Genomic DNA, 17,292 nt, shown 5'->3' on the forward strand with positions numbered 1-17,292 from the left:
GTTCTGTCCTATTATTTTCTCTTCCTGTTTTTCTGTGGCCAATTCTCCCTTTACCCTTTCCCATTTACCATTATGGAGATATATCTATATACTATAGATATATATATATATATATATACACTCCCTACACAGCATCAGAATTACTTATGAGGTAGAAAAAGCAGGGATTCATATGAAAGCGAAGCAGAGAGATCTGCTTTTTTTCTCTCTCTTTTTGTTTCTCTTCCAATTTCTACTAAAAAAAAAAAAATGGTGCCAGAGAAATTCCAACAGCATATTAGTGTATTGAAAAAGAGGTTTGCCAGTCAGCCTGAACAATCATTTGTTAGCTGTCAGGATGGAAAATGCATCTTCTGAGGATCTGAGTGAAGTCTTTCAGCAATGACCCAGCACTGAAGGAAGTCTGATTTTTCTCCTCCTTTGAAATCTTCAAGCAAGATCATTAAAGTGTTTGCTGTATTTTTTAATTTCTTTTTCTCCCATCCTCTGATTTTCTAGCCTTCACACTTGCCTTTTTTCCTGACCTCTGCTTCTCTCCTTTGATCATTATCCTCAAACCAATCTTTTTTGAAGACTCTTACATTCCTCTGTGCCTACTGAAGCAAATTCCCTTTCCCCTTATTGTCTTCTTACAGTCACTTTCCTGCTTAGCTTGGCCAGGGGGAAGGTGCTGTACATACAAACCTCCGGGTTTGTCTATACTGGAGCAAAAAGAGTCACCACATGACAAACAAATTTCTCAACGGCTCCACTGGAAATGTGACTGGCCTCTGCAGCAAGTCTTACGCCTGATGTGTCTCCAGGAGGCACAGGCAAGGCCTCAGCCTTTTGTACAACTGGTAAGGAAGTTTGGGATCAGATATTTGGATTTCAAAAAGGAACCCCTTAGATATTGTATACAAAAAGCATACTGGGTAAAGCATACAGAATGTCCAGCTCTGTCAGTAGGCAGAAATCCTGATACTGGCAGGTTTTCAATGCTACATTTGGAGTTGGTTACTGTTTTCTCTTATTTCCTCTGAGTTCCAATTGAATGTGTATTACTGCAGAGAATTTGTCTGTGGAGCAACAGCTATCCAAAAAAAGCAGAAGCAGCAGTTTGCATATAAATCTCTGTCTCTCTCTTAACTGTCATTAGAAGAAGAAGTGTTTTTAATTTTACCATGGTTCTGTAGCCCAGCAGGGATTACAAAACTAGTTTTGAATCAAAATGCTGCTGTGGAATGAGTTTCTGTTTCTGGAATCCAAGCCAATTTTTCTTGATGTAACTAGAAAGTGGGACAGAGGTCTCTAATTAACCACATAGTGCACAGCTTGGGACAGCACTCTGCAGCTGTGGGGGCAAGTGGTGTAGGATCAGGAATGCTCTGAGCACACACTTGAAGACCACTCTTCCCAGCACTAGATTTGACACAGATTTTTCTCTTCAGCTTTAGGCAAGCAAGCTGGCCTTGCTGGCTCAGTATCCATGCTACCCCCTTTCCCAGGAAATAAGGACAGACAATTTTCTCTTTGTAAAGGACTTCAGAGACTTACAGGGCCCCATAGCTGCTATGGCCTGAATTCCTGGTTACATACAGGTCCTTTTTCAATGCTTAAAGGTGCCTTTATGCAGCCAACAATGTAAAAATCCTTTATCTAAGTAACAGTTGATCCCTGCATGCCTGTGACACTGTTGTGTCCCTGACACCTGTTACTGGAAACTATCGTTAGAGATTTGGCTTGCTTCTAATGCAAGTTTCTTTGTTTCTTCTCAGTTCTGTGTGTTGGTGTAGCCCAACTATCAAATGTAGTCTCTTCCCACTAGCACCTTTTCTGCAAGAAACAGTAGCATAATCTATTTTGAAAGTCAAAGCCTATTAGATGAAAAGGTCTCCAGCTCTAATCATGGGCTAGAAAACATTCAGCTCAGAATGTCCATTTCCACCTCCCACTGTAAAAGCAGCATCATTTTTTTCCCAGTGACTAGATCTGCTGCCATGGTTACAGCTTCACACAGGGTAGGGTCACCTTCCCTTTCAAGAAAAATCAATGAAAGATTTAATTTACACTATTCCCATACCAGTAACATTTTATACCAGTTTTTACTGCCTTAATGTTCCATTCTCCAAAAATGAGGAAACAAATGGGGTGTCAACAAACAGTGGGATGGAGATGAGGGAAGCAGCTGTCAGGTTGATAAATAGATACCAACACTGATTAATTAAACAGCTCTGCACATTAACGAAACCTTCAAGCAACATTTCCTTTTCTCCCCTTCCTAAACCTTGCACTTGTAAGCTTGCAGCTATTATGGAGTTCAGTAATTCCAAGAGACAGAACTGTTTTGATAATGATAGTGGATTTTTTTATGCTAAGACATATTTAAAAACCTGTCATTGAAATTGGCTTCTCATGTCCTTGGACAGCTCTGTGCCTCTCATCACACTTAATTACAGAGAACAAATGTGCAAGCCCAAAACCTCTCTACCTTTTTCACTGGAACATGCTTTCTCACACCAAGACTGCCCACAAAAGTGACCATAAACCCAGTTTTTATAGAGTATTTTTGTTTCAGAGGAAAGAAGAGACCAGTGTGGTGGTGACTGAGTAGCCACTCATGCTGCAAATCATGTTTGCAAATGCCAATTAACTGAGAATGGCATTAGGAACTTCCAATGTCCTCAAGAATACACTATTTTAATTTCACCTATGATTTAATTAATAAAGCAGGATACTTTCGCTACAGCTCTCAGGTGGGTTTAAGTTACCTCAGCCCCACAAAATAAGGTGGGACCCGATTCTAATAAGTTTAGTGACTTTATTTCCAAGGTGACTAAACCTTTCTGACTAAACCTTTGCATCATTAAGGCAGTCACCAATTGATGTACAAATGCTGCAGAGCGGGTTCTACCCTAAGAAAGACTGCAAAGGTATTGGACATTTTGGAAAACCAGTCTGTTTTTACCATGGAAGACAGAGGGAACCCAAGACCCACCAGCTACTGTTGAGTTACCTCCTGATCACTCAGCAGTAGCAAGAGAGGCAAAATGATCTCTCCAGACCCTTTCCCCAGTTTTGGGTCCCATTTATTTGCTTTCTGACACCTTTGCTTCTCTGCTTACAATACTTCATGCTTAGGATTTCAAAATTTTATTTTAGCTATGCTGCTGAGCAGCCCAGTTAGCTTAGGGAGGAAAATTCATTCTGGAGGCTACTTCAATTCATGACACCTCTGGTGCAGCTGACAGCAAAATGCTACCTGTGAAGGCTTTATATAGAGCATCTCTCCACTGACAGCTGCCAGCCCATTCGTCTTGGCTTAGCTGCCACATCTGCTTGACAGAAACGAGTTGAGGGATATTACTCCACCACACATTTAAAACATCAAAAAGTGGAAAAAAACACCATTACTTAATACTGTAACCCCAAGCCAGGGGCTCTCTCCCAACAAGCTTACGTAGTGAGGACTGAAGAAACAGGTTAAATTTTTAGCTGGTTTGTTACTGAAATTGGAAGATGCATTTCCTGAACTAAAGGCAGGCATCTTCATTAGTCTTTGACAGCTGAAGACGACCCTACAGGGCACAATGCAGACTACCCCTAAACTGATATGAAAAAGAATGTAAAATCAGATCTTTTGATTGATCTTCCAGCAGGGACTTTTTAAACGCTGGGTTTAGCACTGGTACATCTTTAAAGAATGACATCAGGTATGAACCCGTCCCAGTTTTTATCTCTGCAAAATCTGTAATCCATTTAGAAGAATATCTCCTCATATCTAACAAGCTGAATTCCCAGCATGAGTCCAGAACACAAATTTGGCTTTAAAGACAACTGTTTCATCATCGCTCTTGTGGGTAGCAAGAGGCAATCAAGACTAGAAAAAGTTATTTGAGTTTCTTAACTGAAGACACTCCTCACTTATTGTATTCCTTTACAGCTTAAACCTTCCATGGTTGCTTTGTCTCTGTTCAAGGTAACTATAGTTTGAGAGTAAAGTCTGTTCTGACATTTTGCAGTTTGGGAAAGAAATCCGGGACAGTATGCACTTCTGCTAGTGTCAAAGAGGAAGCACTGACATGGATATAAATGCAGATAGGAATGGAGGTACTGGAATGAGCTGGGAGCATTGCACCCAAAAGCCAAAAACAACCATACATTTTTTATCTCATGTGTTACAAACAGCATATGCCAGGAAACGGCCAAAGGAGTGTGATGGTGAAAGAAAAGCCAACACAGAGCACTCAGAGCTATCTTTGTGGGTAAATTACACACTAAGCTTGCTTAGAGACCCAGCTAGATGCACATCCGTTGACACTTGATTTTTTATGCTGTCTCCTGTGTCATCATACTCAGGCACCAAGTTAGCATTTCCAAGTGAGATTGTTGCCTTTAAGTTAAGCCTGGGGTTGCCCTGTGGCCAGCTCTGCTCATCTCTAGAGAGTAAATGGAAGGGCAGCCCTACTTCTCTGTAATGTTATTGCAAAATGACACTAGCATGGGTCTAAGCTTGCTGCTAGGAGTAACTATGAGGAATTTAATCTTTGTTGATTTGTTCTCTTGAAAGGGTCACCAACAGGCCAGAGTATTTCATATAACTGTTTCTTATTTGGTTGTATTGTTACTGTGTTTAAAGCCTCAAAAAACATGCATTCCTTTGTCTGTGGTATAGTTTTTTTCTGCCCTTGGATTCCGGTGATCCTTTGTGATATCCAACCACTCTTAAGCATTAAGATAAGCTAATATGAAAATCATACTAACTACTTCTTTGTACTCATGCAAACCAGAGAACAGAAGTGAAATATAGATTCAGTGGCTTGATGTCATAAGGCCCTGATTTAACTCCCAATTACCACTGACAGAAAATTGCAGTTGCTGGGAATGAAAAGCCTGTGGACCTTGACAGCATGTGCACAATGGTGTTTATAGACAACAGCCTCATAACAGCTGACCTTGAGGAACTCTGCTGGGTGTGTAGCTTTGCTTCTCTCCTAATGCTTCCTGTAAACAGCAGCAGCTGACAAAACCAATGCAAAAGAAAGAGAGGAGGAAAAGTATTACTTTATTTAAAAAACAAATCCAAAGATGGTGAAAGCAATTTAATCTGTTAAATAACTGTAGGCACTCCCTACACCCATCTCACACTGACTTCAACCTCTTCTGTGGTGAGCAAGCACTGTTGCTATCAACCAAATGACCCATGAGATGTATTCTCCTCTGACTCAGCAAACTGAAGTATAGCAACTAATCACTCATGTTAAATAGAGTTTCTTTTTAAATTTTGGTACAGATTTCAGGGTTTTCTGAAATCTGCCAGTGACATCTCTGGAAATTAGCAGTTAAAACATAACTTCTGTATATCATCGCAAAGGATCTACACTATCAGCAGCTAGCCCGTTTTCAGAAAGATAGCCTGAGGCAGGAAAAGACATCTATTTCTGTGAGGTTTAAATTCCTGCCAGATTCTCTAAGCTTCCCCTGCTTTCACCTGCTGCCCAGCTCTCTGCCACGACTGCCTCCCTAATTCCTAGGTAGCACCTTTATTGCCACAAGCTGTCTGCCCTGCCATAGTTGTGTCTCTGATGCTTCATAATTCACTGCTCACCTGTGGCCTTGGCCAGGCCAAAACCATTTTTACAGTTACAGACAGATTTTGCTCTCTTATTTGATTTTCTCTGACTGTTGCTTCATCCAAGTACTTGCAACACATTGTTTTATGCTACATTTATTTTCCCACTTAACATTTCTACTTATCAACCCTGCATGAGCTGAAGCAGTGCTACTAGCATTGCCAACAAACAACTCCATGATGGATTTATGAACATGAAATGGTATTTTATTACCCAAGGTCAGTCTGAGCAGTCTCTATGGGGATCTGTCTTTTCCATTTGGAGCCATGATCCAGATGCCAAAATTTGCTTCAGCTAGATTCCTGACATAATGAATGAGCATGCCAATACTGTTCCTTTCTGTAGGAGACATCATGGTTTGCAATGTCAGCTGTCAAATACATTGGGTCAACATTAACCAAGATGGGCACAATACAAAAACAAACCAAAAAAAGTTCATCCCCAAAGCGCTTACATTTGTCCTCTTACTAATGAGTTTCCAAATCTCGCTGCTGTTAGTGGTGTAGTGTAGTACTGAGAGCCAAGTGCTAGAGTGCTTGTAGGAAAATCTAGCAGATGATGAAGTCTGACTAAGAAAACAAGCTGGGAAGGCAGTCAGCCCCTGAGCTCTGTTTTCACAGAATTAAGGAAATGTCTGTCTCCAAGACAGACAAAGCTAGCTTTTATATGTTCAGCATTTTAAAGGTTTGAATTTTGATAATGCCTTGTTTTGTGCTGCACTGTGGAAAAAAGATAGCCACTATGTCTACCAGTGTCCCCTGAAACTAAATTATTAGCTGAGATAACAAATGTTCAACATTCCTATTACACTGTATTTGAAAGGGATTCATTTATTAACTCAGTAGTTGATCAAGCCATAGAAAAATGTCTGCTAAATCATTATGTCTTGTGATCTTCATGTTTGCTAGGATAGTAGGAGTAAAAACATATTTTAGCAAATTTAATCCATTTTGCAGTCATAATATTTTTGCTCAGTCTAGTAATAGCAAAGGAATTCTAGAAAGGCAGTGACCTGGGAAATTTATAGTTAGCATTTTGTGACCTTTATCTCAACAGCTTTTTAAAATGAAGATTAAAGAAATAATTAGACACTGGAATTAAATGTAACTTTCAAATGTTCTTGAAACCTAAAATAGCTGTTAAGGAAAGCAATGTTGAAGTTTGGGATTACAAGTTATTTAATGGAAGACAATTACTTTCTCCATCAGAATTACTTTTTTCCATCAGAAAAATCACTCCCCTGTGGTGTTCTGATCAAGAACTGCTTTCTTATTCTTTGTTAGCAGCAGTAAGAATATCTTCTTGCCTGGTAAGAGAAGTGGTTAGAATCTCTGTTGTAGTGATTGAGTAGGAGGGTTCACAGATCACTAAACTACAGAAAAATACTCCTTCTGCTGCTACTGACTTTCCTGTGGGCCCTGTCTTCAGCTTGGTTATTTGTATGAGATATAGTACTGTTCTACTGTACAGAAATGTGAGGGTAATTTGGGGTGATCAGGCAGTACAGTGATGGAGAAGCCATATGGAGATACCAATGTTTAGGATGCAAAGTAGATTTACAGAAGAAGCTTTTTGTTGAGGTCCCTTTTGCCTTGCATCTCATGCAGTTAGTTTCTCCTGAATGCTAAATGCATGCAAATTACTGCAATCTTGATTTGGCAGCACTTTGCATCTCCTTTTCACCAGTTGCCAACAAACTGATAAAACCAAATTGAAAACTGTTTAACATTCAGAACACTACCACAAGCAAGAAGGAACCAACAGCACTGGACTTGAAAGATTCTCACAAACAAAATTTTTCAATTGACAGTGCTTTACTCTTTGTGAAGAAGTCAAAATTTCTTTTCAAGTTAATTGTATGTTCCTAAAGAAAGTTATTTCAGTTAGAACATGGTTTCAGGAGTAATATTCTCAACAGCTTCCCTCCATCTCTCATGCTACTTTTATAGTAGCATTAAATATCTCCTGTTGAAGCCCATAGTACTTCAGCAGCTGCTCACTTTGAAATGAAAAAAATCCCTACTGACTGGGGATGTCATAAACATGTTTAAAGACTTTTTATTTATAAAAAGACTGAAAGAGCTCTGTTTGTCTCATTCTTCTCAAATAGTGCTAGCCAAAATTATTTCAATGCAATGCTTTTCAGTCAGAGAACACTATTCCAAGGAAATTACACCATTTAGTGGAATTGCATTTATTAGTGTCAAACTCATACGAGAAACCAGCAATGACCCAAGTTACACACACAGAGCACATTCCAGACAACAACTTGCCTCAAACTGTGTAGCCACATGATAGTTGTAAAAAAACTGGGCCAGATCATGTATCTGGATAAAGCATTATTACATATGACAGCCTGGATGGCAGGTGATCAGCTGCCTGGGAACCAAAATGGAAATAAAGAAAGAGGAAGGAAAAAAAAGCCCTCAATAAAACTCACTAAGTGATATGACTGGCTCATTATTTTAAAAAGCCAGGTGGGGGAAAATTCAAACCCACATTCAGACACCCATATTTGGACACATCAAATTTAAATGCTCAGGTATGAGATAAATATATAGGTTTTCATTGAAGTAAGCAGAGATCTAATTCTCCATATTTTTGCACCCACAGAGGTGCCTGTTGACACTTGAGATGCTCTAGGATATTCAAGACATCCATGGGTGTGATAAATTTGATACAGGACCTACAGAAGACCTGCACCCTGGTGGAACAACAGCTTGAGGCTGTGCATTTTTGATGAGCATTGCCATCAACAGTTTCAGTCAATACAGGCAATGGAATTCTCAGAATCTGGCATTTAATCAAACATAGCTGTTCCATGATAAGCTGAACAACTCTCTAGAGTCATAGTTGGTTGGTTTGTTGTTTTTTAAGAATGAAATTGTAGTAACAAAGTGAGCCAAAACTTCTGTTTAGTAATGCTGCTACTTTACAAAAATACTGTGTAGATGATCGATACGTGAACCTTCCTGTGGGAACCAGGTGAGACCAGAGCTTTGCTGGTTCTACCAGCCTGTTTGGGCAACAAATGACTGAGTAAAATCATTGTCTATACCACACAGGTTTGACAGAACAACACTGTAACTTCACTCAAAATCAGGGCAGGCCGTTTCTATCTATCAGATCTGTCAGTAAAAAATTGCTATTATTTTCAGGACTTCCAGACATGCAGCAGGAAAGAGTATCATTATGAATTCCTCTTGAAGTAACAAAGACAAGAAGTTTTGCTTGCATGGTCATATTTTTCCAAGGCCCTTTAAAGCAGCATTGAAATGACTGACCTACAAAGACATTTGTGGTCTAGAGAGAAAAAAAAAGCCAAAAACCTAACTGAAGTACTAGCATAGAGATTTATAGGAATGTGTAATTGATGTGAAAAGGTTTATACAGTAGATTGAAGTACAGTCCAAGAAACACGTGGAAAAAACCCTTTACTCTGCCTTTATGAATTTTTAATTTTAACTGGGCCAGAAAGTGACTCAGTAGAGAATGGAGAACCAGGAGAACATGTGCTTCTCTGGGTAGAAAGGGAATAGGAAGAACAGTTTGCAGTAGCGATATTGATTCCTGGCCTTCCCATCCTACTGGTATTTCCTCCTCCCCAAGCATATTTCTCAGGCCTTTAATGTATATGCTTCAGTGTAAGACAATATTAGCAATCCTTATCCTTAATTTTAAGCAAGTTATATTTGGAAAGTATTACTGTGAAAGATATTATAAGTCAGTATTTCTCAGTATGACCTGACCAAAATTTAGGCACATTTGAAAACTCTGGTCTGAAAATACAAGCTGCTAATGAAAAACAATCCTGTTTTAAAATTAAAGCATGGATCTCTCTTATTTAGAAAGGAGAAGTGCATCAAGGAGATAACTCTCCATATTATCTAAACAGGATGAACAAAAGCCAGTGGAGACCACTTCAAAAAGGTTATTAAAAAAAACAACTTTAGAAGGACTGGGAAAGAGCAAGGATAAGCCAGAAAATATAGGAAAACTATTTCTAGGCAACACAATCTTACAGTTTACTAGAGAAAATAATATTTTTAAAAAGAATAGAAGTTCTCTTGGACATACACTGACTCCAAGAAAGACACTTTTGTCATAACACAAAATCTTGCAGATCACAGAAACATTTTCCTCATCGGTGCTAAATGGCTCCAAAATAAAGGGAAAAGCATCATAAATATTAGGAAATGGACTGACATGTTGAAAATCACTTGCTATGTTCTTCAGATTTGTATTGTTCTGAAATGGATGGAGTTCCTAATTTGGTGGCACATTTATTTAGGAAGAAAGCAAAATAACTGCTTTAACTGAACATTGAAATCTGACAGTACGACCTAGGATGTTGACTTCCAAATAGGTGCTGCAGCATAAAACATTTCCTGAACCTCTGTTTGGAATTAAAAATCTCTTAGCTCTATGTTTTCCAGTTCAGTCCACATATAATACAAATGGAACAGCTTTAGCTTCCCAAGAGGAGCTGTCTGACCTAATTGTAATTCAGCATGTGTCTACTGCCAATATCTGAGGCAATGCCAGACATAGTCACCTTAGCAGACTGGCAAAGAAAAAACAGGAGTGCAGCTTTCTGATTTAGGGGAAGTATAGCAGTGGTGAGGTACAGTATTATTAAAATTAGAATCAGTAACAAATTAAATTCTGATCAGTAAAGACCATCCCTTTTCTGTATATGTTACATCAGACTGTCCCTGATAGTAAGTCTTCTTTCCCTTGAAAATAACTCTGTTCTCTTTTCTTCAGCAAAATTCTGCTCCCATCTGCACAGAGCAGTCTAAACCCAGGTATGACATTTTGGACAGTTTGTGCCATTGTGAGATCTGCTGCATTTTATACAAATTAAGCATTGTCCTTGCTGCTCTGGAAAATGATGATACTCTTCTCCTATCTTGTTTCCTTTGTAGAGAAAGCACTAAGCATGTAATTGTCACTTCTAGGAAGAGCAAATGGTTTAAGTTATGAGTTTCTGCAAAACGTACCAAAGCCTGAAGAAAATTAAACCTGTAATCATTCATCCAAGCTCACTATAAAACAAACCAAACCAATGACCTAACAAGAACACACAAACAAAAAAAGTCAAATTCCTGCAATAAAAATACAACAGTCTTGTTTGGCTTGATAACCCAATGGCTCCCTCTGCAGGATGACACATCTCATGTGGATATAAAATGGTCTTGCTATGTAACTGATGTGTATCCCAAACTGTTTCCACTTGAAGCTGACACATTCTCAGGATCAGTGAATCCCCTGGGTTCAGATACAACTGTGTTTTATGTGCAGAATAAATGTACGATGTATTGGATTGAAAGTACATGCTGCCTCACTTGAACATTATTCTCTCAAAAATTTTTGTATGTACCAGTTCAGTTCTCTTTCCCACTGCTAAATCGATGATGTCCTCACCAACCTCCTTGCAATAAGGCAGAAGTCTCAAATATATTATGTTTCCCTCTTTACTTACCAGAGTCCACACATCTGAGCTTTTCTGTTAGGAAAAAACACAATTTTGATGAAAAAATATTTAAACTTATTTTAAAAATACCCGGAAAAAAATTATATGGAAGGGACATCACTTAGAAAAACAGCAATGCTTTATTAGTCTGAAAATTCTATTTCTAATAACAATAAATGTCTAGATAAAGAAAGGAAGGCATGGTTATCAAACTTTCTGATATTTGACATCTTCAACATAATTTTTGTTCCTGTTCATTATCTTTCAGAGAAAGACATGATCATATGTGCCTCTTTGTTGTGTTTCAAGGACTGCTTATTAGGAGTTGATGTTCAAAAGCTCAGGCTTGGGACGTACTGTTCCTGGGAAACATTCTGTCCACTTTAGGTAGCAACATGTCCTTTTTGAATCACTAATTTCTCATTCACCTTGGAAATTGGCAACGTATGGTCTTCCAAATTTCTTTTAAAAGCTGAGTGTCTTACAATACCCTGACCTGGGTGTGTAAAATGTAGTTAGAGAAAACTCAAAATAAATATTATTATTATGCTATCACACCTTATTGCAGCAGTGGGTACCAGTAAGTCATTTCAAAACAGTTGCTGAAGCAAATGCTCCCCGCTGTCAGTACATTTCAAAATAAGTCTCTGGAAACCAGACATGCTATTAACTTTAATAGAAATAGCTCCAGGGCAGGAGACAGACTGCCAAATCCTAAGCTTTTATTTAAAATTTTAAATACATCTAAAATTCATGAGTTGGACTACTTTGTGTAGCCATAAATAGATATCTTACTTGAAGTACTTATTTACTGAGAATCTCCAGATGATGTAGTATACTCTTAAACGCCCTAAGTACTTACTAGTCATATCGCTACCATCATCTCCTCGCATTAGAAGAAAGAGCAGACATTGTTCTAGTGGTTTTGAAAAGAAAATAATGTCTTCCTACACTTTTTTTCCCCCTCTCCTCTCCTACTAGCCCCTCATTTAGAAGCTTTCAGACAACTGAGAAAGCGAAAACCGCACATAGTTCTGTGAATTGTAAAGTTTCACTGATTTCTGATGGGTTCAAATAAACGCTTATTTTATAACTATCTCTGTAAAGCCAGAAGTCATGATTAATAGGAGTCATAATGTGACGTTGAGGTGTACACTGGTATTGTGTGATATATATATATATACATATATATATATATATATATAGGTGCTGTACTAACACTATCTACACAAAAGATCTTTTAAGCTCAGTGCTGAAAGGGTTCAGAAGTGGACAAAAATCCTCTTCTGTATTTTACCACTAGGAGGATAATTAGAATTCTTATTCAAGAGCTCCTAAGTATAAGCTCTCCTTAGACCCAACCAGCAGACATTACTGAAAGAGTGCTAAAATAAATGCGTATTTATTTTAATGGCATAAGGAAAAAAACCCCTCCTCAATTGTGTGATGGCCTCTTACTGAAGGCTTCAGCGTGCCCTAGGAAAGAGTAGTTGCAGATGGAATTTGCACTGACACTGTTCTAGATATCAGTCATGAACCATCCCATGTACTCAATACTCAGCTCACACCAACACAGCAAATCAAATGGAAAGCACAGTGTATTGAGAGCAAGTCAATTAGTTAAACCATGAAGACCATGGGATACATGAAGATGAAGAGTATTCTCTCATTACTCTCTCAGATCATAGAATCACTCGGTTGGAAGAGACCTTCAAGACTGAGTCCAACCCATGCCCTAACGCCTCAACTAAACCATGGCATTAAGTGCCACATCCAATCTTTTTCTAAACACATCCAGGGATGGTGACTCCACCACCTCCCCAGGCAGACCATTCCATACTTTATCACTCTTTCTGTAAAAGACTTTTTTCTTAACATCCAACCTAAATTCCCCTTGGCACAGCTTGAGACTGTGTCCTCTGGTTCTGTCAGTGCTGCCTGGAGAAGGAGACCAACTCCCAGCTGACTACAGCCACATTTCAGTAAGTTGTAGAAGGTGGTAAGGTCACCTCTGAGTCTCCTTTTCCCCAAGTTGAACAACCCCAGCTCCCTCAGCCGTTCCTCACAGGGTTTGTGTTCCAAGCCTCTCCCCAGCCTCCTTGCCTCCTCTGAATGTGCTTAAGCATCCCAAGGTCCTTCCTGAACTGAGGGGCCAGAACTGGACACAGCACTCAAGGTGTGGCCTCACCAGTGCTGAGCAGAGGGGAAGAATGACCTCCCTGCTCCTGCTGGCCACACTATTCCTGACACAGGCCAGGATGCCATTGGCCTTCTTGGCCACCAGGGCACACTGCTGGCTCATGTTCAGTCAGTCCGCTGCACCAGCACCCCCAGGTCCCTTTCTGCCTGGGCACTGTCCAGCCACACCATCCCCAGCCTATAACACTGCAGAGGGTTACTGTGGCCAAAATGCAGGACTCAACACTTGGATTTATTAAACCTCATTCCATTAGATTCTGCCTGTCCATCCAACCATTCCAGGTCTCTCTGCAAAGCCCTCCTACCTTCCGACAGATCAACACATGCTCCCAGCTTAGTGTCATCTACAAATTTACTGATGAAAGACTCAATACCCTCATCTATGTCGTACATCACAGAAACAAATTCCCGTTTTAGTTACACCTGGAAGCTCACTAATATAACAGAATTTCAAATAATTGAGATAAATAACAGGGTGGCAGAAAGCCTATTAATTAAGGTTTGATAATTCTATGCTGTATCCTGGCCTCATTCTCAATCATTTATCTATGAAGATAGAGTGGTGAAAACCAGCATGGCTAATCGATACACATACACTTTATTACCTCACAGAGCAGACCTCAGGTTCTTTTGAGAAGTAACAGATGGAATTTTAACTTCCCTTGGAGAAAGTTTCAGCAAGGCTAAAAATTGATTTAGAAATACTTTAATATGCTGCTCCAGCACCATGCCTACACAATCTGTATAACCAGCCTATCTGTCTGGATTCTCCAGAATGCACAAAGGCATAAAGTCCTCAAATTATCACTATGACAGGCCAGATTTCCTATTAGTTACAGATATCTATTTCCTATAATTTTTCAAAGAGAGAAGTATATGCAATATAAACAAAATACAATAGACATGAAACAGTGAATCTTCCCGTATACAGAGGAAACGTCTAAGGAAAACAAGTTTTTTAGGAGGCCAGGCTCATTCTCCAGTCAGCAGGCACCGGGTTGAGCAAGCCACAAGAGGGCGCACAAACACTGTTGGAAAATGCAAGGAAACGCGAGGAAAGAGGGCCAGGGCCAGGCAGAGCTTCCTACCGAGTCTGCTGCTAATAACGTGCCTTCCCATTTCTACTGAAAATTAATTAAATTTCCTCTTCAGATTTAATGTGTTACAAATTTTTCATCAATACTAATCTGGTCAGGGGAGAGCAAGAAAAGAGCATTCTTTATGTTTGACCTGGATAAATGGAATGCAGAGCTAGGTCAGAGCAGCAGGCAAGGCAGCCTTGGGCATCAGGCAAGTGGAACTCAAAAGCTGCAGTGCTTGCCTGCGGCAGAAGAAAATGGAGATCAGCTGTGTGCTTCTCCCTCCACTTTTCATCCTGCTTTTGCTGCCACTGAGGGAGGGATGGGGGCATGCACAAGTACCAGGCTAACCCCAAAAGGGCACCTACTGCCAACCCTAAGGAGCAGCAGGAACAGGCATTCCCATCCCCGGGATAGTTCCAGCCTCACCCTCCTCCTTTTTTCCTTCATGAGAAATGACAACACTCCTTAACTGTGGTGACATAGACTGACAAAAGAAATACCCGACTGCAGATATTTTCAAATTGAGATGTTGGTATGTGCAACAAATATGAGTTTGTGAAACCTTCCACCATCATAGCCAGATTTTTCTCATCTCTTACCGCTGGATATTAGACAGTCAAATTCTGTTCTTGAGCTGAAGGTTGTTTATATAAGCCAAGGACAAATGTATTAAAAGCTGCTCTTTCTGGGTGGTTTAGCACAGTATAGTGGTTGCATATCCAATTCACTTAGCTGATGCAGTATTCTAGCAGGAAACAGCAGCAGGAGACCAAAGTTATTCAGGGCATAAGCAAAAAGGGAATGCTTGTGAATACTGATCTTCTGACTGATGTAATCACTCTGATACAAAATTAAGTCTTAATAGTGTAAGGCCCAACTCTCGTGCATGAAGTTAGATACATTCAGCACAAATCTAGTTTCTTCTAGGAGCTGAAAAAGGAGGAAGGTCAGTCACATGGCAGTGGAGCAGATCTGTTGCCATCCAGCAGCTTCTTGTCTCCATGAGATCCAGCACAGCATCAGAAGCCCCCCGGCACTAGTAAGTCAGTGAGCACTGCTTCAGGATTCATGACTGCCTCAAAACACAAGGTGAGAGGGGATCTTTTCCCCAGCAAGGAGATGTTGAAATGCCTCCCAAAAGTCTTGACGCACCAGATGCTGGGAGGCAACAAATAAACTGAGGTTTCTGCATTTTAGCTAAATCATTAGATGTATTTTTCTATTAGTGCACAAAATCAACGAAACATCCTTAAAAGAAATTAATTGGCGCTGGGATTGTCATGGTACTCACCACACCCATAATTTCCCTCTGCAAGATAGGATCATGAATGTTTTTACCAACTAGTTTATTTATAGTCTTCATTAATTATATACCCTTATCATCCCTTCTTATCCTTCTGTCCTTCCCACTTTCTTAGTCTGCAGTTCTGTTACTCAATGGACAACTGATTGTTCAAACGCTATTTCTAACCATCATACATTGTCTGTAATGGGACAGAAAGGTCTTTCCACCTACACTGTAATAAATTTTCCAGTTGTGACAACACCTGAATAGATCAAAGATGGACTTTAAATTTTTAAAAAATATGACAAAACTCTGAATAACCTGATGCTATTCAAAGACTCACAGTTACAACTCTTAAATTCTGTAGCAGGGTGTGACATTTGAAACAGTGCTGCAGTATGTCCATAAAAAAGTTCTATTTAAAAGATGAGCAAATAGGACTGCAGCACACCAACTTCACAGAGCCACACTTACAAAACCAATGACAGGCTACAAGAAAAACTTACTGCCAACAGTTCAAGAAACTTAGTTTTAGGTTGTTAATTCAGCCTGCAGCTCCAGGGACACTGACACTCAAAAAGGCATTGTAAGGGCATCACGGTAAAGTGCCCACATTGCCAGCTCCACACTTTTTAATTTCTTAATGAAAATTCTTCATTTCATGAAAGGAAATGAAATCTCACAATTTCAAGGAGTATCATTTCACAAAGTTTCAGTCATTGCATTCTATTCCATTCTTTTCAGAAGTTCATTTTTTTCATACTAACCTTTTAGCAAGCTCAGGCTGTAGCTAGGTGCCCATCCCCATTCATGGCCCTCATCTGCAAGATGGGAAGGCAGCAATATTGTGCCACTGCCGTAATCCTCTTGGCATGCATTTTCCAGCCTCAGTGCTCTAGGCTCTTTTCCTCTCTTGACCTCAACTCTAGGCCTAGTGGCATTTTGTCACAGGGGTTGAGGTTTTGATCACCATGGGAGGTCCAGATTAGAAAGATGTAGAAGCAGCAAAGGTGGTGCCCTGCCAGGATCACCTTGGCATGCCTTTTCCAGCCCCAGTTTTCCTGAAGCTGTATGCTCTGCAGCTCTCTGAACACTAACCCGAACTCTAATGGCAACTTGCCACTGCTACTGTGATCCCCATCACCATAGCTGGCCCAGATTCCAAAAGTGTAGAGTGAGCAATCTCAGTACCCTGTCCTGATGAAATTTCTTCATTTCTCAAAAGGAAATGAAATCTCACATTTCAGTGAGTATCACTTCATGAAGTTTTGGAATTTCACTGTACTTCATTCCATTTCAAAAATGTAACTTCTCCTAAGAATTTTCATTTTTTTTTAATTTCATTTCACTTCCTTATATTTCCTTTCCTTGTCTTTTCACTTAATTCGTTGATTTGTTTCATTTCCTCTCATGAAAAGAAATGAAATCTCGCTATTTCAATGAAAATTGTTTCATGAAGTTTTGGCTCATTTCACTGCACTTCAGAGTACCTAAGATAAGAAATTTACTATAACTTCTAGTGTTTAGTTTTCATATATTGTTACATGATTGTCAGTGTGATAAATATGTTGTACATCAACTGATAAAGAATTACACGCCTGTTACAGTAATTTCACGACTATAAGGCGCACCCTTTTG

The 17,292-nt window shown here is 39.6% G+C and overlaps 1 protein-coding gene across 1 annotated transcript in view; it reads left to right on the forward strand.

Annotated features, from left to right (window-relative positions):
• Nucleotides 1-653: 653 nt before the first annotated feature.
• The window catches only part of WDR64 (WD repeat domain 64), a 103,831-nt gene continuing 87,192 nt past the window's right edge, over nt 654-17,292 (forward strand). The window contains exon 1 of the mRNA XM_033053958.2: nt 654-839. The gene's annotated coding sequence lies outside the window, so the exon portion shown is untranslated. The remainder of the gene's footprint in view (nt 840-17,292) is intronic.

The sequence above is a fragment of the Catharus ustulatus genome, chromosome 3 (genome assembly GCF_009819885.2).
Source record: "Catharus ustulatus isolate bCatUst1 chromosome 3, bCatUst1.pri.v2, whole genome shotgun sequence".
Taxonomy (NCBI): domain Eukaryota; kingdom Metazoa; phylum Chordata; class Aves; order Passeriformes; family Turdidae; genus Catharus; species Catharus ustulatus.